General features: G+C 39.6%; 1 long non-coding RNA gene across 2 annotated transcripts in view; it reads right to left on the bottom strand.

Moving 5' to 3' along the window:
• LOC106985757 (uncharacterized) overlaps positions 1–16,230 on the bottom strand; it is a 30,285-nt gene extending 14,055 nt beyond the window's left edge. Inside the window, exons 1-5 of one of the 2 annotated variants that reach the window (XR_001431968.3) lie at positions 15,947–16,229; positions 13,102–13,287; positions 9,733–10,064; positions 2,404–2,579; positions 1,616–1,743 (exon numbers count right to left, since the gene is read on the bottom strand). This is a non-coding gene — a long non-coding RNA (uncharacterized LOC106985757). Of the gene's footprint in view, positions 1–1,615; positions 1,744–2,403; positions 2,580–9,732; positions 10,065–13,101; positions 13,288–15,946 lie in introns of both variants that reach the window. The other variant, XR_003415201.2, reaches the window with a different exon arrangement.
• Positions 16,231–25,391: the final 9,161 nt, after the last annotated feature.

The following is a 25,391-nucleotide window of genomic DNA, read 5'->3' on the forward strand; positions in this document are numbered from 1 at the left end:
TGTAGGGGAAACTAACATTAATCAAGGGTCTTCACATTCCAAAAATTCTTTAAATATCTATCCACACAACAACATCACCCAAATGATCTAACAAACTTAGAGAGATTCTCCTTGGCTCTTTTTCTCAAAATTTTATTTACCGTCTTGGTTAACTAAGTTCTTGATTTAACAGTGATCAAAGTTCTTTGTCTAAAAAATGTATAGGATACAGATATGCAAACACACACACACACACACACACACACACACACACGATGGTGTACATATATAGAAAATCTATCTAGGTTTACTCAAGTAATACATTGTTAAAAATAAAAAAATTGTAAAAATTTTTTTTTGCATGGCAGAAAACTGGAAGGGATATATAATATAATAAATAAAAGACATTCACAAGTGTTCCAATATTCTGTAATGCTCAAACAAAAGGTTTTAACATGAAATTTAACATTTATAAATATAAAATTCAATATTTTTATTGAAGAACCCAATTACATGTTTAAGATCGGGGAAATAAGCTTGAAATTAGACCCCACTGAAAACAAAGAAACCTTACTTGACTACAAGCATATTAAGTGCTAATGGTCATTAAGCAAATAAAACCCATATCTGCCATAAAATAAATGATATAACCTTCCATAGCACTTATAAAGTATTGCAGTAAGATCTAGAAAAGTAAATATTTTCACTGTTACATGCCAGTTGTCGATTTCTGGGAGCCACATTTCAAGAAAGGCAATGCCAAACTCTGGAGTGTCCACGGGATAAGACGTGGCTACAAAACTTTTTTTTTTAATTTTATAAACACCAGTATCTACCCTGTGGCCAACACTTTTCTAGGAATATTCAAGTGAACCCATAGTTTCTGCCTTCAAAGAACATCGTGAACAATTATCTGGCATATTCCTCAAGCATACTGCTCTCCTCAGGGCTCTGCCCACTCAAACTCCACTAGCTGACTCAATGCCTCTCTGGGCTCTGCTCTTACCCATTCTAGTGTAGACAGAACTCAATGCATCCAGAAGGCAATCAAGTTGGCCCACGTGGTGCTGCTGCTGGAACTCTTTGCTCTTCTGTTAAGAATTACGGTCCTTCCAGGTACAGTAACTAAGGCCCTAGGATTACTGCCTGTTATGCGATTTCTCCAAGGCTGATGTTTGGCCTTGCGTACTTTTGTCTTTTAGGAGATAGATTCTTGCCTCTAAATTTGAATTCTTCTACTGGAGCCTTCGTGAATGGTGTTAAGAATTGCCTTGATAATGACCATCTGCTTGCCTTGCTGCTAACGATCGGCTGAAGAGATTCGGTGTCCCTGCGTTTCACCTACGCCTTGGGGTACTTTCTAGACCTCTTAGATACCAGCAGCCTCTAGACCATCTCCTACCTGAAACTATGCCCCTGGGCATGTCCCTGGAAACCGAATGTGGTACATCCGCTCCAGGTCCCCATGCCCTCCATGCCCACCTTTTCTGCTTAAGACTCGCATTTCTCTGACAATCAAGATAGGCAATAAAACAAATAATGCAGAACACTCAGAAAGAAAGAAAAAGAGGCATATTTTAGTAATGATTTTAAGGTGTTAAAACAAATCACGGTACAATTCTAAAGGAACTCTTACCTGATTAGGGATTCAGGAAATAATTTGTAAAGGAAGTGACATTTGATCTTGGTTTTGAATGATGAATAATTTTTATTAACAGGATGGCTGAGAGCAAGGGTGGATCCAGATTTTGTGGGGCCTGAGACCTGTAAAAATGACAGAAGGAGGGACTCTTATAGAATGCAAAGTGACAACACAAAATTAACTATTCACCATTCATTAAATAATAATGATTATTCGTTAAGCAATCATTTAACGAGAATGAAAAAAGAAATCTTACTGAACTTTAAAGAACTGGTAAGTACCGAAAACATCACAACAACCAGAAAAATAACATATATTTCTATTAACTTACTACCTGACATTTTTTGGCTACATACCCTTTAAATCACTTATTTATATGACACTAATTTTGCAATATTTTCTACAGAGAATCGAAAGATATTTCCATCTTTTATTGATTTGGTTGACCAAAATTTGTTTTTCATTACTTGGAGTATACGAGGGCTCCTTTGATTTCATAACTCATTACACTTAATGTCACATAAATTTTTAGTAGTATTGTCAAATTTGGTGAAATATCTGCCAAGTCGTTTTCTTATAAAAGACCTACTTACTATAGTATTGTTACAAGTTTGCATCCTAAAAGCCCAAGAAGTCTCACAAATTCTATTTTGTGTAAGTCCATCAAAAAAGAAAAATATAGATATATATTGTAATAATTTTATATACTGTATTACCATGTATATATCTGCCAAGGGAAAGCTTTGTTTTAACTGTGTCAGTAAGGATAACATTGTTCTTACCATATTTGTACATTTACTACAATTGTACACAGATGATTAAAAGAACTTCTCACAGGGGCAACTGGGTGACTTGGTCAGTTAAGCATCCAACTCTTGATTTCAGCTCGGGTCACGATCACATGATTCATGGAATCAAGCTCCGCATTGGGCTTGTATGGTTAAGGCCCTCCCAGCGCCTAGAAGGGGACCAAGCGAGAGAAGGCCTTGAAGCTAAAGCTTCATTACCTCACAGTAAAAACAATGGCTTCAAAGCATTTTCAGGCAGAAGAAACTGACAATTTCACCCTGAGCCCTTTAACTGAGTCTACCATCCCATCCAGTAAAGTGTCGGTTTTGTCAAATATCCTGTTTCACTTAATAGAGGCATAAATTCAGAATAAGGAAGGCAGACACTCCCGTCATATTCATAAGACCGGTTTTGAGAATCAAACTTTATGAGGCCATTTGTCAAAACTAGAGGAAGTCTAGGGGACTGTGATCAAGAAAGTCAGAAGACTCAAGAGAAGAATAGTTATTAGAACTTGAGTATTTAGAATTTAGAATTTAGAATTTAGAACTTTAGTATTTAGAGATGACTTAGGAAGGAAATAAGACTTTTTGCAAAATGTGGGAGGGATTGTCCTATGGATGAGGAATTTAACTTGCCCTACATTCTTTGGGGCAGAAGAAAGACCAGGAGTGGCTTGAAAATTTAGCACCAAAAAATATAGACCATTAATAGTGTTTATGTTGATTACATGTTGAAATGATAATATTTTGGATAAGTTGAGGTTACATAACATGGATTAATTTCACATTTTTTTTTACTGCTTTGATTTGGCCACTAGAAATTTTTAAAGTATATATACAGCTTGCATTTGTGGCTTACAAGATATTACAGGTGGTTGGCACCGGTCTAAGGTTCCAGCCCACTGAGATACTACCTAAGCACTCAAAGCTATTGCAGTTGTACCGAGAGCTGAGGCGTCCAAACCATTGTATATATTTAGGTAGCTTTTATTTGAAATCCTCCTTTTTAAAATTTAATCCATTTACTTGTTTTATTGGTGTCACTTGGCTTTTTTTTTCTATTGAGGTATAACTGACATACTACATTACATTGTTTTCAGGTACAACATAATGATTTATGTATATTGTGAAATGATCACCCCAGTAAGTCTAGTTGACATCCATCACTACACATAGTTATAGAATTTTTTCCTATGATGAGACTTCTAAGATTTACTCCTTTAGCAACTTTCAGATATGCAATACAGTGTTATTAACTATAGTTGCCATGCTGTACATTATATCCCAATAATTTATATTATAACAGCAAGTTTGTACATTTTGACTGGCTTCACCAATTTTGTCCATGCCCCATCCTCTGCCTCGGGCAACCACCAATCTGTTCTTTGTATCTATGAGCTTATTTTTGTCATTTTTGTTTTAGATTCTACATATAAATGTGATGATAATTGTCTTTCTCTCTCTTTCTCTTTCTCTATCTCTGTCTCTCTTTCTCTCTCTGACTTATTTCACTTAGCATAGTGTCTTCCAGTTCCATCCATGTTGTTGCAAATACCACGATTTCCTTATTTTTCATGGCCAAATAATATTCCATTGTGTATATATGCCACATTTTCTTTATCCATTCATCCACTGACAGATAACTAGGTTTTCTATACCTTGATTATTGTAAATAATGCTGCAATGAACATGAAGGTGAGTACATATTTTCAAGTTATGGCTTTGTTTTCTTTGAATACCCAGACAGAAATGCTAGATCATGTGGTAGTTCTATTTTTAATTTTTTAAGGAGCCTCCATACTGTTTTCCACAATGGCTACACCAATTTACATTCTCACTAATAATGCACAAGCGTTCTCTTTTCTCCACATCTGTGCCAACACTTATTATTTCTTATCATTTTTATAATAGTCAACTAACAGGTGTGAAGATTTATCTTACTAGGTTTTGATTTGCATTTCCCTTATGATCAGTGATGCTGAGCATCTTTTCATATTCCTCTTGACTATCTGTAGAGTTGTTTTGTTTTGTTTTAGAAAAATGTCCATTCAGATCCTCTGGCATTTTTTTGGTTAGAATTTTTTTTTTGCTATCAAGTTTCATGAGTTCTTTATGTATAGTGGATATTAACCCTTTATCAGATAAATGGTTTGCAAATATTTTCTTTTAGTCAGTAGTTTGCCTTTTCATTTTGTTGATGGTTTCCTAAAAACTGAAGTTGTCTAGAAGCTTTTTAGTTTCACTTGTTTATTATTGCTTTTACTGTCTTCACTTTTGTTATCAAGTCCAAAAAATCATCCCCAAGGCCTATGTCAACGAGCTTACTGCCTAGGTTTTCTTCTAGGAGTTTTATGTTTTCAGATATTACTTCAAGTCTTTAATCCATTTTGAGGTAATTTTGGTGTGCAGTGTAAGATACTGGTCTACTTTTATTCTTTTGTGGGTGGCTGTCCAGCTGCTCCAACATCATTTATTAAACAGACTGTCTCTTCCACTTTGTAGATTCTTGCATCTTTTGTCATAAACCAACCAACCACATATGCATGGTTTTATTTCTTGACTCTCTGTTCTATTCCATTGATCCATGTGTCTGTTTTTATGTTAAAACCATATTGTTTTTTATTACCATAGCTTTCTGACATAATTTGAAATCAGGGAGCATGATACCTCAAGCTTTGTTCTTCTTCCTCAAGATTGCCTTGGCTATTCAAGGTCTTTTGTGGTCCCATACAAATTTTAAGATTGTTTCTTCTATTTCTGTGAAAAATGCCATTGGAAGTTTGGTAGGGTTTGCATTGAACCTCTAGATTGCTTTGGGAAACATGAATTCTTCCAATCCATGAGCATGGACTATCTTTTCATTTATTCATGTCTTCAATTTCTTTCATCAATGCCTTATAGTTTACCCAGTACAGGTCTTTCACTTCCTTGGTTAAATTTTTTCCTCGGCATTTTATTATTTTCAAAGCAATTGTAAATGGGATTTATTTTCCTAATTTCTCTTTCTGATAGTCTATTGTTAGTGTATAGAAACACAACCAATTTCTATATATTGGTTTTGTATCCTGCAACTTTACTGAATTCGTTTATTAGTTCTAAGAATTTTTTGGAGTCTTCAGAGTTTTCAATATATACTATCATGTCATCTGCAAATAGTGACAATTTTACTTCTTTCTTTTCACTTAGATACCTTCTATTTTTTCTTCTTGCCTATTTGTTCTGGTTAGGATTTCCAGTACTATTTTGAATATGAGTGGTAAAAGTGGGCATCCATGTCTTAGAGGCATTGATCTCAGCTTTTCATCATTGAGTACGTTAGCTCTGGACTTGTCATTTCTGGCCTCCATTTTGTTGCAGCATATTCCCTCTATACCCACTTCGTTGAGATTTTTTTATCATAAGTAAATGTTGAATTTTGTCACATGCTTTTTCTGCATCCATTGAGATGATCATATGATAATTATTCTTCATTTTGTTAATGTAATGTATCACACTGATTTTCAGATGTTGAATCACCTTTGCATCCCTGGAATAAATTTCATTTGATCTTGGTGTATGATCTTTTGAATGTATTGTTGAATTTGGCTTGTTACTATTTTCTTGAGGATTTTTGCATCTATGTTCATCAGAGATATTGGCCTGTAAATTTCTTTTCTTGTGGTATCCTTGTAGAATATCCTTTCCTTGTGGTATCCTTGTGGTAATTCTGGTTTCATAAAATGACTTTCAAAATGTTCCCATCTCCCATCTCTCTATTTTTTGAAAGTGTTTGAGGATGGGTATTAATTCTTTGAATGTTTAGTAGAATTCACTAGTAAAGCTGACTAGCCCTGGACTTCTGTTTGTAGGGAGTGTTTTAATTACTGATTCAATCTCCTTACTTATAACCAGTCTGTGCAGATTTTCTATTTCTTCATGATTCAGTCTTGGAAGGTTGTATGTTTCTAGGAATTCAACTGTTTCTTCTAGGTGGTCCAATTTGTTGGTGTGTAATTATTCTAGTAGTCTCTTATGAGCCTTTGTATTTCTGTGCTATCAATTGCAGTGTCTCCTCTTTCATTTCTGATTTTACTTATTTGAGTTTTCTCTCTTTTTTTCTTGATGAGTCTGGCTAAAGGTTTCTCAATTTTGTTTATCTTTTCAAAGAACCAGATCTCGGTTTTGTTGATCTTTTTTATTGTCTTTTTAGTCTCTATTTTATTTACTTCTGCTAAATCTTTGCTATTTCCTTCCTTCTGTCCTTCTGTTAACTTTAACTTTTTTTGTTGTTGTTGTTGTTTTGTTTTTTATCTTGACGTATAAAGTTAGGTCATTTGAAATTTTTCTTGTTTCTCAAGGTAACCGTTTATCGCCATGAACTTCCCTTAGAGAACTGTTTTTTCTGTATCCCATAAATTTTGGTATGTTACATTTCCATTTTGTCTCAAGGTATTTTGCTTTCACTTTTAATTTCTTCACTGACCAGTTGGTTTTTCAGTAGCATGTTATTCAGTCTCTATGTATTTGTGAATTTTCCAGTTTTCTTTCTGCAATTGATTTCGAGTTTCATACCACTGTGGTGTGAAAAGACGCTTGGTGTAATTTCAGTTATCTTAAATTTCTTAAGACTTGTTCTGTGGCCTAATTTATATTCTACCCTGGAGAATGTGCCATGTACACTTGAGAAGAATGTGTATTCTGTTGTTTTGGGATGGAATGTTCTGTATATATCTATTAAGATAATGTCTGCTCTCTGGGGTCTCAGGAGTTTACAGTCAGCCCTTAGATGTGTGTTTAATTGGAAGCCTGCCCCTCAGGCTGCAGCTATGATAATAAGCTAATAGGCTTTTTTCCAGAAAGATTGAGCTCCTGCGTCTATTGTCTCTTGCTCCCAGGCAGGGGCAAGGCAGGGAGGAAGAGCTTGCTGCTTAAGAACTATTTTTCCATTGGTTACAGCCTTGAGGGACGTATGAACATAAGTCTATCTGGCCACCAGAGGCAGGTGATACAGAGATGTCCCCAAACAGCAGCCCCCAAAAGCAGGGTACCAGAGAAAAGCATAAGCTCCTCTCTATAAGATACTGGTGGACTGGACCGAGGCAGAGAAGAGTGCAAAGATGGCATTATCAGCTCCCACTTCCAGAGAGCCTCTGCATAGTCCCTAACAACTGTCTGTCCAGTTGTTACAGTCCCATGGGACCCAGGAACACAAACCCTCTTGACCTCCAGAGCCAGGGGATCAAGGGGCATTCCTTAGGTGGCAGCCTCAAAAACTGTATCACCAGACATACAAACTGGGGTCCCAAATGTGTGTAAAGGATTCCCTTCAGGAGATAATGGCATTCAGGAGCACTGAGAGGGACAGAACATGAAGATGTCACCCACTCCATGGAGTGAAGCAGAGGGTGAGTGGAAAGATGGCGCATGTGCACGCGCACGCACACACGCACACACACACGGAACAAAAAGAAAAGAAACAAAGAAAATAGGGAGAAAAGTAAGAAAAAGCAAAAAGGGAAATAAAAGAAAAATAAAGAAGATGGTGCCTACCAGGGTTAGCAAGGCAGGGGAGAGCAGGAAGAAGGCGCCCACCAGGCTCCCTTCAGGAAGAGTATCCCCACCCTTTAGACCAATGCTTTAAAATTAGGAAATGAGTATCTTTCCCATAAAGTCTGGGCACTTTTCAAAGGGTTGCTTCTGTGTTGGGCCCTGGGGCAGGCGAGTCAGCACATAGGCCCTTTAAGAAACATTCCTCATTTCGCCACAGCCCTGTGGGTCTCTTGTGTATGAGCCCTGTTGGTCTTAAAACTTGGCCTTTTCTTAAATAAGGCAAATGAGCTCCTATAGTGTTCAAAGAATAATCCAATCAAGATATTTCACTGTCCCTTTACTCAATAGGAATTGTTGGGTCATAGCAGTAGGTCTGACATTGGCAGGTTTATACAGTAATTTTTTTTTCTTATCAGCTACTTAATGAAATGAATTTGTATCATAGCATCTTTTAAATGTTAATACTCTTACAGCTGTCTTCAAAGACCTATTTTGAACTAAATATGTTATCAATCAAAATACTCATTAAAATTCGACGCAAGCTTATGTGGAGAGAGAGATTAAATCATTGAGGCATCTGGGCCTCTTATTCCACTAATGTGACCTCATTATACCATAATTTGTTATTACAGAAATTTAATATTCTGATGCCATAGAATTACTAAGGGCCTTCACGTTTCCCTGGTTTTCATCTACCCTAATCGCAAACTTTTTGATCATTTACTGGTTGGGTTCTTAGATATTTCCAAGACTTGTATTTCTGGCAGACCACACGGTGTAACGTGAGAAAGCAATACTCTCTGACACTGGAGATATATGATGGCACCAATCCCTGAGGGAACTTGGAGACTGTGTTCTCTCTGATGAGATGAGGAAATATTTTGAATATTTTGTTTCCCGTTAGCCACCATTAATACAGGTAGATCCTGACTCTGACACCTTCACACGCTATAGCTTATCACTGAATGACATCCCACTCCCATAGATGAGTGATGGACTCAGAAGCACAGGGGTACTTCTTAGAGCATTAAGTGGTTTCTCTATCCACCACGGAGTCCTGACAACCAAAGAAAGGGATGTGCAGAGCTCTAGTAAGTGCCTCACAAAAGTAAGTACCAAACAAATTCTCTCCCAGCCCACCACTTTAATCTAACCATTCAACTGAACATGTCACTTGGCTTTCTCCTGCCATTTAAGTAGAACCCAATAAAAGCCAAAGAAGAGATAGAACGTTCGGAGTGTCAGGAATCAAGGACATAGCGTTTAAAAATTTAGTTCATTTTTTCACACAGAGACGATTATGAAAATATCTTAATTTAGAAGCAAACTCAGAATAAATTCTGAAAGAGTCATCTCTAACTCATATACCTGTATCCAACACTGCTCTTAATAGTAACAAAATGGTCATTCTTCCCAGCTGTGATGTTTTTTCTCCCTATTAACCTATTTCTTCAACAAAAAAAAGCCAACCTTTGTGGGCCTAGTTGACATTGGTGGGGATAAACTTTGACCAGATCCCAGAACCCAGAGATGCAGAATTAGTACCACTCAGTTCCTAGTGATAGCAAAGAAAAAACCTGTAAGGAAGATGAGTTGCCCATCAGATCAACAGCCTCCTAGCCTCAAGTTATTATAACACTTTTCTCTTTTGATAGACATGAGCTATCAGGAGCTAGGTATTTTCATTATATACATCCCCAAGTACATCTGCTGTCTCTCCTACTATTATCCTCCCCTTGCACCCTATGGCAGCGACACTGGCTTCCTTTTCCTGCTTCCACAGTCACTTACCATCGTAGGGCCTTTGCACTTTCTGCTTTCAGATGCTATAATGCTCTTCCCCCAGATTCCACATGGCTCACTTCCTCTCATTCTTCAAGGCTTTGCTCAACGATCACCTTTGCAACGTGGCTTTTCTCATGACCGAATTGCAAACGGAAACTCCTTCTCTGCCCAGTACCCCCATCTATCTCTTTGCTTGATCTTCCGGGATGGTGTCTACCACCATCTGGCACACTCCATACTTCACACACTCCTCCTTTGCTGTCAATCTCCCTAGGTCAAGTGTGAGGTCCCCAAGGTGAGGACTTAGGGCGGCTTCCTTGTTGCCACATCTCAAGTACCTATAAGAGTGTTTGGAACAAATGATAATGAGTGAGTAAACGAAGAGAGCATATAGTAATGGATTTTTGTCATTTTGTTGGAGTGCTTCGAATAGAGTTAGTCACACAAAGAACATTATTTTAAAACCCATGCAGTGCATCATTTTGGTGACTTGATTTATATGTACATGTCTATTTGTAAATATGAATACACTGCAGCCTAAATTGTTGGGGTTGTTGCTGTGCACGTTCTTCAGTCACTAAAAAAACAAATGGCTGTGAATTCACATAACCTTCAGTGCAACTCCGAGTAACAGATGACAGACTATGTTCCCATTGTTTTATGTGAAATAATGAAAGAGAAATATGTAGGAGAAAAAAAACCACTTTGGAGTGAAAAGAAATGCCTGAGTTGGCTTGGCCCGACCAGCAGGAGCCCAGGAAAACAGAAACGTTAGATTGCTGAGTGATGGGCAGATTCAAGTGCCTCCCAAGCAACAAACCTTCAGTTTGGGAGATGCTACGACCAACAGAGCAAGGAAATTGGCGTCAACACCATGTAAAGAATATTAAATCCCTTAAAGCAAAGGCATGACATTTCTTCTCCACACCCTCTGGTTTGTCCTCTATTATTATTTGAGAGTAAGCCTTAGTGCCAAATGAAAAAAAAAAAGTAGACAATTCTTTGCAGACGACTTCAACAACCTGATAAGTATTCATTTCAGCTTAAAGCATGCTTGTAAATATCATTTCAAATAAAGCACTGACTTGATTTTTAATCAATGAAAACTGACATTTGTTGAAAAGCCTTTCTGAATAATTACCTTGCATTCTTATTACTAAAGCGGATTTAACGGAAAATCAAAACAAACGGTATTAATTACATCGTATCCTCATTATATATTAATAGGTTCAGAAACCAAACATTGAGTGTCATATAGAGCTGGGTGTAATATTTATATGAAGCTTTATGATGGAAGCCAGCTTAATTCTAATACATCCATTTTAGTGCTCTGACCTTCTGTTCTCTGGACACATGATTTTGGTCTCCGCTAGGAGCACATGTATCTGGAATCCATGGTTTGGGCTCATGTCTGAGAACCCAGAATGTCGTAGGACATTGACTTTCTCATGCCAAGGGACATGAGTTGTCTGACTGATCAGACATCGTCTACTTTTCACTCAGAGTTGTTACTGAAATACTTCTCTGGGTGATGGGTTTAGAACATCAAAGGAAGGGACCTCACTGTGTGACTGTGCCCTGAGATCTGCTACCATCTGCGTGTCCAGCAAGCAACTGGGCAGGTGCAAAAGCATGGAAGTGGGAAGAGCATTACAGGAGAAGGGGTTTTCTTAGATCTTCATCCCCTGGACTGCCCCCTGGACCATCAGGTCTTTACACTCATGTTCAGCCCTAGCTCCGGCTCCTTAGTTGTAATTAGAACCCAGCAGGTGGGTTCCTAGCTGTGGAAACCTTTTAAGTTGTACAACACTTCTGAGTATCAGGTTTCTCATTTGTAAATTAGAAATAAAGATAATATTTGGTTGATGCAAAATTAAATGAAACAGTTGTTATGACGATTAAATGAATAATCCTTCTAAAGTGCTAAGCACAGTTTCCAATGTGTACTAGACTCTCAATAAATGTTAGTTATTAAAATCATTATCAAAGGCCTCTTTCCATCCTGACATTCTATGACTATTCAAGTGCAATATGGAAGCCCCACTGTGAATATATAATCGTACTTCTTACTTCTTTAACCTTTTACTACGGCACATGTCTTTCAAACCCCTGAGCTTGCTACAAAACACCAGCATAAGCAGAATGGACAAACACAGAGAATTGATTAAACTTTGGACATAGAAGGCCTCCCTACTGGAATAGAGACCACACACAAAGCAGTGGAATTTCACCAAAGTAAGGAGTGTCCAGACAATACCATCATCCTTGGAGATGACATTTGCAAAACTAGAATCATTCATTCAGCATATATTGAATGTGCCAGGAGAGCTTTAGGTACCGGAGACCCAGCAGTGAACAAAAAGACAAGTGCATCTTGGGAAGCATATGTTGTTGTTGGTAGATAAACATGATTGGACGAGAAGGGAATGGGAGGTGACACAGTGTCCTCCATCTTTCATACGGGCTCCTGAGAGCTTTCCTTGGCTTCTCCACCACTCCACTGGGCGTATTAGTCAGCATGGGACTGTCATGGATTTTCCTTCCTCATCTAAATCCCCCACTGCCGCCTCCTCTCCAATCCCACTGACACTTCCCTCTGCCAGGTTTTTCTTTTCTCTTGCTTTGGTTACAATTTGATTCCATAAATTCAAAAAGTTAGATGAATGGAGGGATGGGTGAAATTAAAAGCTCCAAATCAAAGTTCTAAAGATTAAAACGACAATGACAGAGATGAAGGATGTAAGTGATGGGATTAACGCAGATTTGAAAACACAGGGAAAAACACCAGTGAATTTGAAGACATGGCAATAGAAACGACTCCAAGTGAAACAAAGAGAAAAACAAACTGACAAAAATATGGACAGAGCACCAGTGAGCTGTGGAATACCTTCAAATGGCCTACTATATGTGTAATTGGAGCTTTCAAAGGACAGGAAAGAGAGTAGGTGACAGAAAAAATATCTTTGAAGAGATAATGTTTAACATTGTTCTATACTTGATGAAAATTATACTCCCACTTTTGCAAGAAACTGCATGGAACCCAAGCAGAGGAAACAAGAAGAATATCTCATCAAGGCATATCAGTATCACATTGCTAATGATAAGGAGACCAAAGCTCCGAGCATTTACCTAGTTTTCTTGGTTATATAACAAGTACGGGGCCCATTCACAGTGAGTGGACTTTATACATATCTTAAGGAAGTCATAGATATGGATTGGTAAGGACTAGATCAGAAGTGAAAGCAAAAAGAAAAATACCACCTAGGCATGAAGGCAGGGATGCTGCCAAAGAACCTTTAAAAAGTATATTAACACTTCATGCACCAAGCCAAGGTCAACAAGACCACGCCTCTGCAGGCAATGAGCTCTACCAACCACACTGAATATGAAGCCGGGACCGAGGGCTACAGTCTACATTCTCATTTCCTTATTCCGTTGCCTGTTTCTTCAGTCTACCTTCTTCCTCTCAGGCCTTCATATTCTGCTTCTTGGGAGTACTGCCCCGTTCAGCGTGGATTTTTATGTTTGTTTGCTTATCTGTGCACTGGGTTTTCTCCTGTTCTAAAAAAAAAAAAAATGCTTGAGAAGTGGGATATGTATCATCTCCAAAGCTTGTAAGACCAAGAAGTTTTATCAATTATCTTTCCTTTTGCTCTTTTTGTGCTTATAAATATACAATTTTTAATGCCTATTTAGTTATTTTGAGAGAGTGTGTGTGCAAGCAGGGAAGGGGCAGAGAGAGAAAGAGAATCCCAAGCAGGCTCTGCACTGTCAGATATGGGGCTTGAACTCACAAACGGCAAGATCATGGCCTGAACTGAAATCAAGAGTCAGACGCTTCACCAACTGAGTCACCCAGCCACCCCGCTCTTTTTACACTTATGAAGTAGAAACTCCAGGCACTCCCTCAGCACTTACCACTCAAACACTTGAAATTGCTGATTTTTTTTTCATTATTTGTTGGATGAGTAGTCTGATTTATTTTTCTTAAAGAGTCTTTTAACTTCCCAGCTTGAGTTTGCCTGTTTTGCAATTTCATATATGTTCCCTTCTAGATGATAATAAATAAAAGGAACTATTGGTAAAAATCTGAAATTAGATTTAGTACTGAGCTGAGCACACTTTTACAAGTCTTCATGCCCCACTCCACAACTTCCAAATATGATTTTTACTGAAGTTGAAATACCGAAAACATGTTTTAGATCTTATTCGGCTGACAATCACTCTACCCTGTCGTTCACACACACACACACCCAGCTAGGCCTGCTGAAGGGTGTAGAGAGGAATGACATCGGCACTTCCCACAGGAGGGCTGTAACAGGGACAACGAGACAAGATTAAACTAAGCAAAATCCAAGGCAAACAACGACAAGTGTTTTCATTGTCAATGGCTATCCTGAATAGTTTGTTCAGATACAAAACACACACACACACGCCATGCAAGTTCCAAAATCCTGGTTTCAAAACGACCCCACATTGGTTGGAACAGAATGCAGGCCCAGACTCTTGAAATCACGCACGTATGCTGTGTCCTCAGACAGCGTTTCTGGAGTTTGAGCCTTACCTAGCCCTGCTGCATATAAACTCTGCGACCATACACCAAAAACATAGTACACCAAAACACAGACAAAGGACTAAACTTTCATTAGCACTGCATGAAACCTACAAACCTTAGAAAACTGGTATCAGTCAACAGGCCAAGAAAGATGAACAAACCCCCAGCCAAGAAGTTTCTAATTCTGGAACTACACCTGATTGTCAGCAACCCAGGTAACACTTGTGTGTTTCTATCTCTACAATAATTTGAAAGAACAGTCATCTTTAACAGTATCACAATTCTTGCCTCTATTAATCTCAACCTAATCTGTGGTATTGAGTCAGATATAGCTAGGAAGCCGACCTTGCAGGGGAAGCTAGGACATCTTGCCTTAAAACCCCTTCTTGATTCCCTCACGTTCCTGAAAATTGCACAGACCAAATAAATAGCTGTAGTGTGCACTGAGTATAGACAAAGAGGAAGGTGCCAAGCAGGACTACTGAATTTATTTCACGATCATTCATCCTTTCCGTTTTCCTAGACAGTCCACAGGCAGATTGGTAAGGCAGCAATCAGGACCCGTGGTTAAGATGGCTGAACAATCGGGGTGGCGCGGCTGCCATTCCATTTGTCAGACTGAGCCAGGAAAGGATGGAGCCTGAAGGAGAAGGGCAGAAGAGGGTGCACGAGCTGTGCTCTCTGGCCTTGGCAAAGGAGATATATCCAGGGCAAATGGATGTCTGGGAGCAAACAGAGAGAGAAGCACCCTGAGTCAGAGAAAAAGCCATGAACAATGGGGTGACTAGGAGGTGCCTGGGGACATTTATTACTTATTTCCTGAAGTCAGGAGAAAACTAGTCGTAGGAAAATAGCTTCATTTCCGTTCCTGACTTGTTTTATGGGAGATTTCCCTAGAAAGATCTTCCTTCCCTCCGGACGGTTCAGCATACACACCCCCCCCCCCCCAGGATTTTCTCATTTCTCTCCTGACAGGAGTGTTCCCATCCTAACCCTCCAGCAGTTAAAAGCTCCCTACTCTCCGCTCCAGCATCTAGGTCTGCTCTCTTTCCTTTGTTCCGAATGCTCTGCCAGCAGGAGAAAGCATCCTTTCTAGAAATCGCCGGATGGCAACGGGCTAGAAATGGAGGGAGAGAGAAGTGGGAACAGAGTGCGATAGAAACAGAGACGGGAGACAGAGAGAAGGAGAGGGGGGAAGAAGAACAGCACCGATGCGGGAAGCCCCAGCCTATTGTCGCCCCGTCTTCTAGCCTGCCTTTCCCGGGAGCTGCAGCTCAGGTGACAGCCTGCTGCTGGGGCCGCTGCTACTGCTCTTTCTGCCCTTCAGACTCCCTTCACCATGGTGATACAGTAATGAAGGAGAGCTGCCCTGTCAGACCTCATCAGCAGTCCTGTGAAGGCAGGATGAAATCACTCCTATTGACCCCCTGGCATATTTATAGGCTCTCTCTTTCTGCTGAGGCTGGTGGTTATCACCTTCCCGTCCCGCCGTGTGTTTATTCAGCAGCACGCTAAATCACGCCCGTGTGCAAGGGAAGCATTCATCAGGAACCACAAGCCCCTCTTTCAGGCTGCCAAACCTATCCAATTACTGGAGCTGCAAGGGCCTGCAGAAACCCCTTCGGCCAGGCAAGTTCTCTTGTTTGTACCCTCTAAAAATAATACCTTCTGAGCTCTGCACGCTTCCTCTGTCCAATCTGCACGTTGCCTTTGAACTAGCAGAGCGCTCATTTATCCTTCATTGGCTGCGTCTCCAAGTTCCCCCTTTTCTTCTTAAACAATGAGAAAGAGGCGCTGCATCTCTTTCTGGAGAGGTTGGGGAGAGGATGCGGGCATGCCCGCCACTTCCCTCTCCGTCTTGGCTACCTCTTCAGACCTGCAAGTTAAGCAGTCATGTTCTCCTGAAGGGCAGCTAGCACTCTGGTCCCGTGCTGCCCTCTATCTTTCTGTCTCTTGCTAAACAAGTGATTTGCAAGAAACTATTAAAATAACAAGGGAAATTATATCATTTGGGTTTAAAGGCACGAGAACCAGATTTAGACATGCCTTTAAAATGTTCACAGATGAAGATGGCACATTGTTTAAAGTACCTGTCTCTTAATATGCATTAATTTAATTAGAGCTTTGCGTTGTTTTTTTTACCAATACTTTTACATTGTCTATTTCTCTGAATGTACCTTATTTTTCAGATTAGAAAAAGAAGCAAAGATTGATGCTATTAGACCTAGTATTTTATTCCGTAGCCTGCAATGTTTTCTGAAGCTACAGTGGAACATTTATGACTTAGGACTTTCTAAATTATGGGAGACAGAGTGAAGAAACAGCAGTGAAACCTACCTGAGACTTAGAAAACCTGGATTTCTTGTCCCAGTTTCACTTCTAACTAGAATTGTAACCTTGTAAGTCATTAATCATTCTGGGCTGTAGCTCCCTTATCTACGGTTCTGTCTACAGCTAACATTTCCATACTCCCAAGCATGGCATTGAACAAAGGCAACGAGGCTAAATGACCACTTGATTAATAACCAAGCCATTTGTGAGACCTGGGGCAAAGGTTGATTGCTTCCCTTATCCCCAGAGGCCAACGCATAATAGCTGTTGAGGGTGCGGCAGTAACATACAAAGCATAATAAGAAAGACGCCCAAGCCAAGCCTCAACCTTATAGCGTGTGCTGCTACATACTTACAACTAGCTCTCAGAAAAACAAAAAGCAAAAAACAAACCACCCATCTGTAGCCCTTGCCAATTTCTGTGGTGTAAGTAACCCGACCACAGTCACTTTCAAGCTCCCAATTTGATTTCACTGATGGAGGAGTCAAGGAGAAATGCTAGAAGTTGGTTCTCCAGAGCCCTCCCAATGGTGTTCCAGCACAGCACAGCTTCTGTGTGCACAGCCCATCTACCTCCGACTCCCATGGGTCTCTGGACATCAGCTGGCCTTTGAGAGACCAGTGGGATTCCACTGAGACGCACAAAATAAAGGTGGTAAGATTGCGAAGAAAAGCTTGTCCTGGTTTTGAATACTTCTCAAAAATGTCACAGAGGGGCACTTGGGCAGTTCAGCAGGTTGAGTGTCTGACTTTGGTTCAGGTTAATGATTTCACGGTTCGTGAGTTAGATCCCCTCTTCGGGCTCACCGCTGTCAGCTCAGAACCTGCTTCAGATCCTCTGTCTCCCTCTCTCTGCCCCCCTCTGGTCTCTCTCTCTCAAAAATAAATAAACATTCAAAAATATATCACAGAAGTATCTCTAATGACAGAAAAGGAAAAAGAGGGGAGGAAGGTCTTGTGCTTCTAGTCCTTCTGGTCTACAGTCCAAAGATACTTCAGAAAACATTTCTTTAAAGTTTCCTGTGAGATTTACATTCTATTTTGGAGTTATCTAGAACTATTTTAATATAATAATCATATGAAATAAGGACATAATATGACAACTTTAAAACCAAAAAAAAAAAGATTTTATATAACCCCTATCACACCAAAATGTGCGTCAATAAAAGACTCTAAAATGGAACCACAACTTGAGGGATTTTGAATGGTTTTTTCCATGAAGGAAAGAAGAGAAGGAGAGAAAAGGGGAAGAAAGAGAAAGGAAGGGAGAGAGAGAAAAAAGAAGGGAGAAAGGAGGGGAGGGAGCATGCGAAACAAGCTACAGCAAAGCACCATGACATGGAAGAAGAATAAGTTTGAAAAGAGATAACGCAGTGGGGACATCCTTCTCATGAATCAGTTCATCACCACTCTCCCCAGCAAGAAGGCTCCACATTCCGGGTCTCTTTAGCTCACTAGAGAAATGAACGCTTTCTTATTTAGATGAATGCCTATTTAGGAAAAACATGAATCAACACAGGAAATGTGATAAAGACCACCCAAATGGGTGTGTTCAACAGGAATAAGTTGAGAGAGACCACCATGAGAGTGGTAATCAAGGACAGACACACAGAATTATGAGGAGGTAATAGCTTTGGCATTCACATCCTTAGACGGAAAAAATGAACAGTAATCTAGAAGCTTCACCACCTCAGTGAGAAAGGAAACGTTTTGAAGAATTTGTACTAATGGGTCAAAAAATTCCCAAATTGATATCGGACCATTCAATTTAATCTCATAAATATTCATGGTGCACCTGTGAGCACAAAATCCCAAGTGGAGCAGAAATTGGTGCAGGAAAGGGGGCAGGCATAGGAAGAGTGTTTGAAGATAAACAAAGACGTGATAAGCACCCTAAAGAAGCTAAGAATATAGCAGAGGTTGATGAACTGCTATCTAAAGTATGAGGAAGAATGACAGGTATTATAAGAGAAGTAAAAACACAGTGCCTGAGTAATAACTCCCAGTGGGGAATAAGGAAACGCACCATGACCTGATTCCATGTCTATTCGTAAATTCCTTTTTTTTCCCCCTATAAGTGGTATATTGAGCTTAGGCAGAATTAAGGAAGTCATTTCTATTTCAACTAGATATACCCAGATTTACCGCATTTTTCTTTTTCTCAAGTATCATTTAGCCATGGAAAAGGGCTTTTTGCATACTGCCAGCTAAGACAAAAGAAGGTTGCAAATGGCCTGCCCTTCTAAAGACCTTGCAGACCAATTCTTGGTGATGAGCTCATGGAACTGTGTGGTCAGAAAATTGTTTCGTACACCTCTCAGTGCTGAAGCGAAGGCTTTACTTTCAGGTTCTAGTCATGAGTGTAGAAATATTTATGAAAGATTTTTTTTTTATTAAGGGACATAATTCTGAACTTAACTTTAAAAATCTGTTACTGTCCGGGGTCACCTGGGTGGCTCAGTTGGTTAGGCACCTAGGTCATGATTTCAGCTCAGGTCATGGTCTCACGGTTCGTGAGATGGAGACCCACATCAGGCTCTGCACTGACAGCACGGAGCCTGCTTGGGGTTCTCTCTCTCCCTCTCTTTCTGCCCCTCCCCTGCTCATGTTTCTCTCTCTCTCTCTCTCTCTCTCTCTCTCTCTCTCTCTCTCTCAAAGTAAATAAACTTAAAAAAAATAAAAAATTAAAAAATAAAAACCTGTTAATGTCCTATTAAAATTGTCTGTCATTTTAAAATTTATTAATGCCATTCCAGCGTTTATTATGCAAGGATAAAGGAGCATATGGAGACTGTTAAAGAGAATACCATCTGGTCCACATGTTGGTTGACCTGGGCATTTTACACCCATTATATATAACCACCTATGGCACTCAAAACCCAACACCTCATGGAAATCTAATAAATCCAAGCAGTCAGATGTGCAGCCAAACATCTAGATATTTTGAAATTTCAGGTGTGAAAACTGAATTTTAATTTTCTTCACTTACAACATTTTTTGGGAACCACAGTTAAGGGCCAAATTCCAACCATCCATAGTGGATAAATTAGCAAATTCATGAATTGTGTATCAAAGCATATGTTTGAACCAGCCTTGAAAGGTATAACGAGGAACATAAGCTCCAGGGCCAGACTTCTTAGATGCAAATTCCAGCTTCCCCCTTCCCAGGCTAGAGAGCCATGGGCAGCTTACTAATCTCTGAGCATTCCTACATGGTGAGGTTGTGATAATTAACAAGTAAACATGTGTAACACACAGAAACCTTCCTCCAGCACTACAGTGAGTGTGAGCTGTTACTATTGCCACATGTCTGTACTCCCCCAGTTGTACATTTCCCTAAACACGGACCCTGCTATAGTTGAGCTATTAGCGAAAGATCTGTTTATGTTCGCAGGCTTTGAAAAATTCCAGAAAAGAAAGTTCAACCAATGTTTTAGAGAATGACATCTGTGAGGACACTGAAACAAGTTTTCCGGGGCGCCTGGGTGGCTCAGTCAGTTAAGCGTCTGACTTTGGCTCAGGTCATGATCTCACGGCCCGTGAGTTCGAGCCCCGGGTCGGGCTCTGGGCTGACAGTTCAGAGCCTGGAGCCTGCTTCAGATTCTGTGTCTCCCTCTCTCTCTGCCCCTCCCCCATTCATGCTCTGTCTCTGTCTGTCTCAAAAATAAGTAAAACATTAAAAAAACAAAAAAATTAAAAAAAAACAAGTTTTCCATGCTGACCCTTGGACCCCACGAAAAGGTGACAGAAGGGGGTCATTGATGAACTTCAGGGAATCAATGACCCCCTCAAAAAATGTTTATGCAAAAATGATTACGTCCCAATGGACCCTTTGGAGAAAACTTCCATGGCTCTCACCAGATTTGACGAGAGACACAAAAGATGATAAACCCCTGCATTTGACCCAAAATACCACTGACCTTAGAATTCAAGTAGAGCCTAATTCGGGTATTGTCTAATTTCTCTTCTTTGCTCAGACCTAACCCTTCATCTTTATGTGCTTGCCAACATTTTACATTATGTGGCAATATTCTATTTCTACCACCTGTTTTCTTTAACTTTCAGTTAAAACATAGATCTGCAAACTATTATCAAACCCATCGTAAAATTCAGGTTTCTTTTATTTATATTATTTGCAACTTAACAGTTACTTTCGTTTAGAATTCTTATCACTCCCCTTTCTCCATCAAATTTTTTAGAACAGCATCCTCTAAACACATAGAGGGATAACACGATAAATGGGCTTTAGCATCAAACAGATGCCTGGATTCCAGCTTTCCCGCAAAAGGAAGATAGGAAACCTGCCCTAAAATATGGCTCTGAGGAACGTTACGGATGACATACCTGCAAAGCCCATGGCCTACAGACATAGTAGAAAGGCAAAGATGGTTTTCTTCCCCTTTCCCCCCTTCTTCTGGCCCTCTATCCCATGAGAGGAAGTATCACAGCTTTGAAAATGGCATTTACTCCCAGACTTCATCGAAATTAGCATAATCTCCTCTGGTTTTATTCATTATGTTCACAAGCATATTTTCCATGGAAAAAGGAGAACTGGTAAAAATAAATAAAAGGCTTTTAATGTTTAAGTGCAGCAATTTGTTTTATAACCGATTCATGTTAATAAAAAATTTAAAGTGTACATGGTGTAGTAAGTTAGAAATTATTAGTGTAATATTGCTGAAAATGACCACATTCTCAGCCAATTATTTTGTGTGCCCTTGGTGAAAATAAATAAAATAAATGTGCACATTTATTTGAAAATGCTTTCTACATAAACCTCATGTCTTTCCCATCGGTGCAATGTTTTTTAGAAATAGACTTTTATTACACAAACATTTTCAAAAATATTTCTAATACTCCAGTGTTGGAAAAGATACATGGAAAAGAAGGTCTGTGACTCAAAGGTTCAGTTGTTCTTTGAAACACAACTCTTGTCTCCTTTGGAACAAACTTTTAAAGTTGCCTCAAAACTCAACTCCAAAAAGAAAAACGAATGGAAGATTTTTTAACAACTAACAGTATTTGCTATAAAAAGACAAAGCATGAAAACCAGGTTCTAATTATCACAACGGCAACAGTTTTGAGTTAGCCAAAAGGTAGAGTTCAGATTTCAGGTTCTTGATTACACAGGTATTAGGTTTACTGACCTTAGCAAATAGCTTCCCTGTGTCATTTACATTTAGGGATCAGTAGTAATAGCATTTTATTGCTACCTAAGACAAGACTTGCACCTGCATAATTTTCTCATTTCACAATGAATAAGGTTCTGAGTTAAGGCACCTGGGGAGCAAAGGAAAGGATAATAATGGGTCTTCTGGGGATCCTCAAGGGACTAATAACTCCAGGTGGTCTTAGAAATCATGGAGAATATCCCATCAGGAGCTCTTGGGAGGAAGCCAGGGATAGGCAGCTGGTATAGCGTTCAAGTCCCCTTCACAAACAGCTTCACAAAAGTGCCCTGTCACTTCTCAGGGCAGCCCTTCAGGGAGCCATAATAACGTCACATCCTATAGATTATCACTGTACAAGTAGTATCTCAAATATTCTCACTAAGCGGTATCTCAAAGTCACAGCTACCAGCTAGGAAGAGCCAATGTGAGGGATGACTGGTATCAGCAGAGGGCGCTGTGGGCCCCTCACCCAGCTCTCCTGGTCCTTCCCACCCCTTTCCCTGGCTTCCAAGGTGGGCAGGGGGGAAACAAACAACAAAAACAGCCTTTGACTACTCCTAAAACCTCAGGTGCAGGAGTAATGCCAAGCAGGGGTTCTCTTTCAAACTTCTTTGAATTCTGGTTCTGTCCCCTTAACAATCATATGACCTTTAGTTATTATTCCTTAGGTCTCAGTTTTATCCTCTATGAAACAGGGAGAAGACCTACTTTCTAAGGTTGTTGACTAAAGGCACTTTAGTGACTAAAGACACTGGGCACTAAAGTGACTGGGCGCTTGGTTAACTTTCTCAACCAGCCTACAGGAGTGTGGAGGACACACAGTACTGACTAGGATACCTGAGGGAACAAAACTAGGAAGGCAAGAATTGGGAGTGGCTTAGCTGTGTCAATACAGGAGAGGACTGAGAGACCCCTGCAGCCACAACCCAGTTTGAAGTCAGTCACCCCGTGGCTGGAGCACAGTCTAAGGAGCCTGTCAGAGATCTCACCTATGACTTCTCCAGCTCTGTGGCAGCCAGACTAAGGCCTTAGCCCAGACGTTCTACTGCGATCTCAACTCTGTGCTTTTCTGAGTGAATTTGTAATGAGAGACAGATCTAATGACTAGCCATCTTTTAAAATCAAAAAGCACGTCGGCCTCATTAAATGCTTACAATTGTGTGATATAAATGTTTACTCAGCACACAACATTGGATTGATCCTCAGGACAAGCCAATGACCTGCCAGGAATGACTGTTTCTTGGGCCCAAGTACTGTTCACAAGATGTGTCAGAGACTTCCTTATAAATATAAGCTGGAAAACCAAGATAAGCCCTTGTTTATAGCATCCAAAATCTTAGCAAGTATTCCAGCCTGTGAGTTATGAATTAGCAAGATTTCATTATTTGTCTGCAAGAAAATGAGAGGCATCAGGTCCTACAGAAAACCTAAACAAGTCCTCAGAACAGTCGTATTAAAAAGCCTGTCAGTATTTTTAGGGCTATATATACAGAAAGGTCAAGGCCTTGAGAAAGCACACCATGTAAAAGAACAAGGCATAGAGAACATCAGCAATTTATTCTGAAAAGTCTGATATGTGTTCTATACTTTGTTCCCCAGTGAAGGAGCAATTTTCTTCATCACATACAGGGAAGAAGTGTTCCACTTGCCCTTCCAGGTAGAGGGGAATATGTGCTTAGGTATGAGGCTTATCTTCAGCATCCTTCCCCTGCCCCATTTATCACCCTTCTGCCATCTCTTGGAAACCTCTGAGTCTCTAGAGCTACTTTGGTGCCCTATGAACAGATCTTTTTTTTCTCATGTTCCTCATGCCCACATTTTCTTTTGTCCCATTCTGCTGTTCAACAGGAGCTTATGATACAGAGAAAGAGGAGAAGCCCTGGACTTAAGATCAGAGGTCCTGAGTTTGGGTGGTTTGACCAAGAATGGGCTGCAAGCATCAGAATTTTTTAATGTTTTACAAGCATGTTGATATGCAGCTAGGGTTGAAAATTAGCTTGATGTTAACTAATAGTGGTAATACTCAGTAGGACTTCTGATAGCAAGCAAATGAATAAACACCTACTTTCCATAATATAAGTTCATTGTGCTACCCAGTCTAAGGGATAAGTGGCCCAAGGATGACTGTTAGTGCTTCATGGCAGGTCATTGGGAAAGCTCCCTACATGTTGGTGAGTCACGTAAACATTCTCAGATCTGCTATTCCATCTACCCAGCAACTGGTCCCAATTCAGAAAACACCTGTACTGCCTCTTGTTGCCAGTTAATGAGGCTAAGGGACAGTAAAAGATAATCCAAATGCCATGGGGTCTATTCATTCAATGTATTCAGAGTTGAACTCAAATATGATCTCACAGGTCTAGACCTTTTCCAATTTACTAGGGAACAAGAGTCTAGTAAGTTTCTTCCTTCCCTAAAAGTAAAGCACTTTTGTTTTCAAAGAACAAAAATATTACTCAGCTTGTAAAATAATATGCTTGAATGTTTTAGACGACAAGATAAAACTACTCATATTACCCATAGAAAGCTCAAAGAACCATTTGAGGGGTACCTAGTCAGCACATAAATTTGCTGGTTTTATATCTTACCAATGGAAACCAATCCAGGCAAATATATTACTAAGCTTCTTCTGGACAACAGCTGCTTCCTCCAAATAAATGGTAGGCTTCCAGCCAATTATTTGGATCATGTTCCTTAAGAAAAACAAAATTCTCTCACCTTCACCTCCAAACTGAGCCTCCTTGTTATGACTTACAAATATGGCTGCACATCCAAATGGCCTGTCCCACCAAAATGTACTAAATAATATTAATAATAAAGCTGAGTGTGGCTTCTGGGAATCTGTATAATTGAAAATTTCTTTTTGTAAGTGTATCATTCAATAAATAGAATTTGGGTAACTGAGAAACTCCGAGGGAAAAAAAGTGAGTTGAGTCCATACCTGACATACTGAAACAGGATGAAGTCAAATGGTCTTCATATAACCACAAATGAACAAGAAATGAACTTTGCGCTAATTCCTCTACCATCTAAGAATTGAAACAGCTGTAACCTATGAAAAGATTGATTCAGCAATGTAAAATATTTTAAACTTTGTTATAAAAACTGTTGAGATAGATGATAGATATATAGATAGAGAATAAGAAAGTCAAAGGATAACAAACTGACAAACTGAGCGGAAAGGGTTAATTTATATGACACCTAAAAATCTGGTCTCCCAACTGTAAAGTATTCCAACAAATTAATAAGAATATATGTGGGCGCTTGGGTGGGTCAGTCAGTTAAGCGCCTGACTTCCGCTCAAGTCTTGCTCTCGGGGTTCGTGAGTTCGGGCCCCATGTCCAGAGGGAGCCTGCCTCAGATTCTGTCTCCCTCTCTCTCTGCTCCTCCCCAACTTGAATTCTGTGTATCTTTCTCTAAAAAATAAATAAACATTTTAAAAAAAGAATACATAGCTTACAGGACAAGACTAGGAAATGGCTCATAAACAAAACATACGAATATTTTTATTTTTCAGAAAAAAACCCATAAATTAAAACTACACTGAAATGTCTTTTCACAGTTCAGAATGGAAAAAATCCCAAAGTTTGATAATGCACTCTTATTGA

This window comes from Acinonyx jubatus, chromosome F2, assembly GCF_027475565.1.
Source record: "Acinonyx jubatus isolate Ajub_Pintada_27869175 chromosome F2, VMU_Ajub_asm_v1.0, whole genome shotgun sequence".
NCBI lineage: Eukaryota > Metazoa > Chordata > Mammalia > Carnivora > Felidae > Acinonyx > Acinonyx jubatus.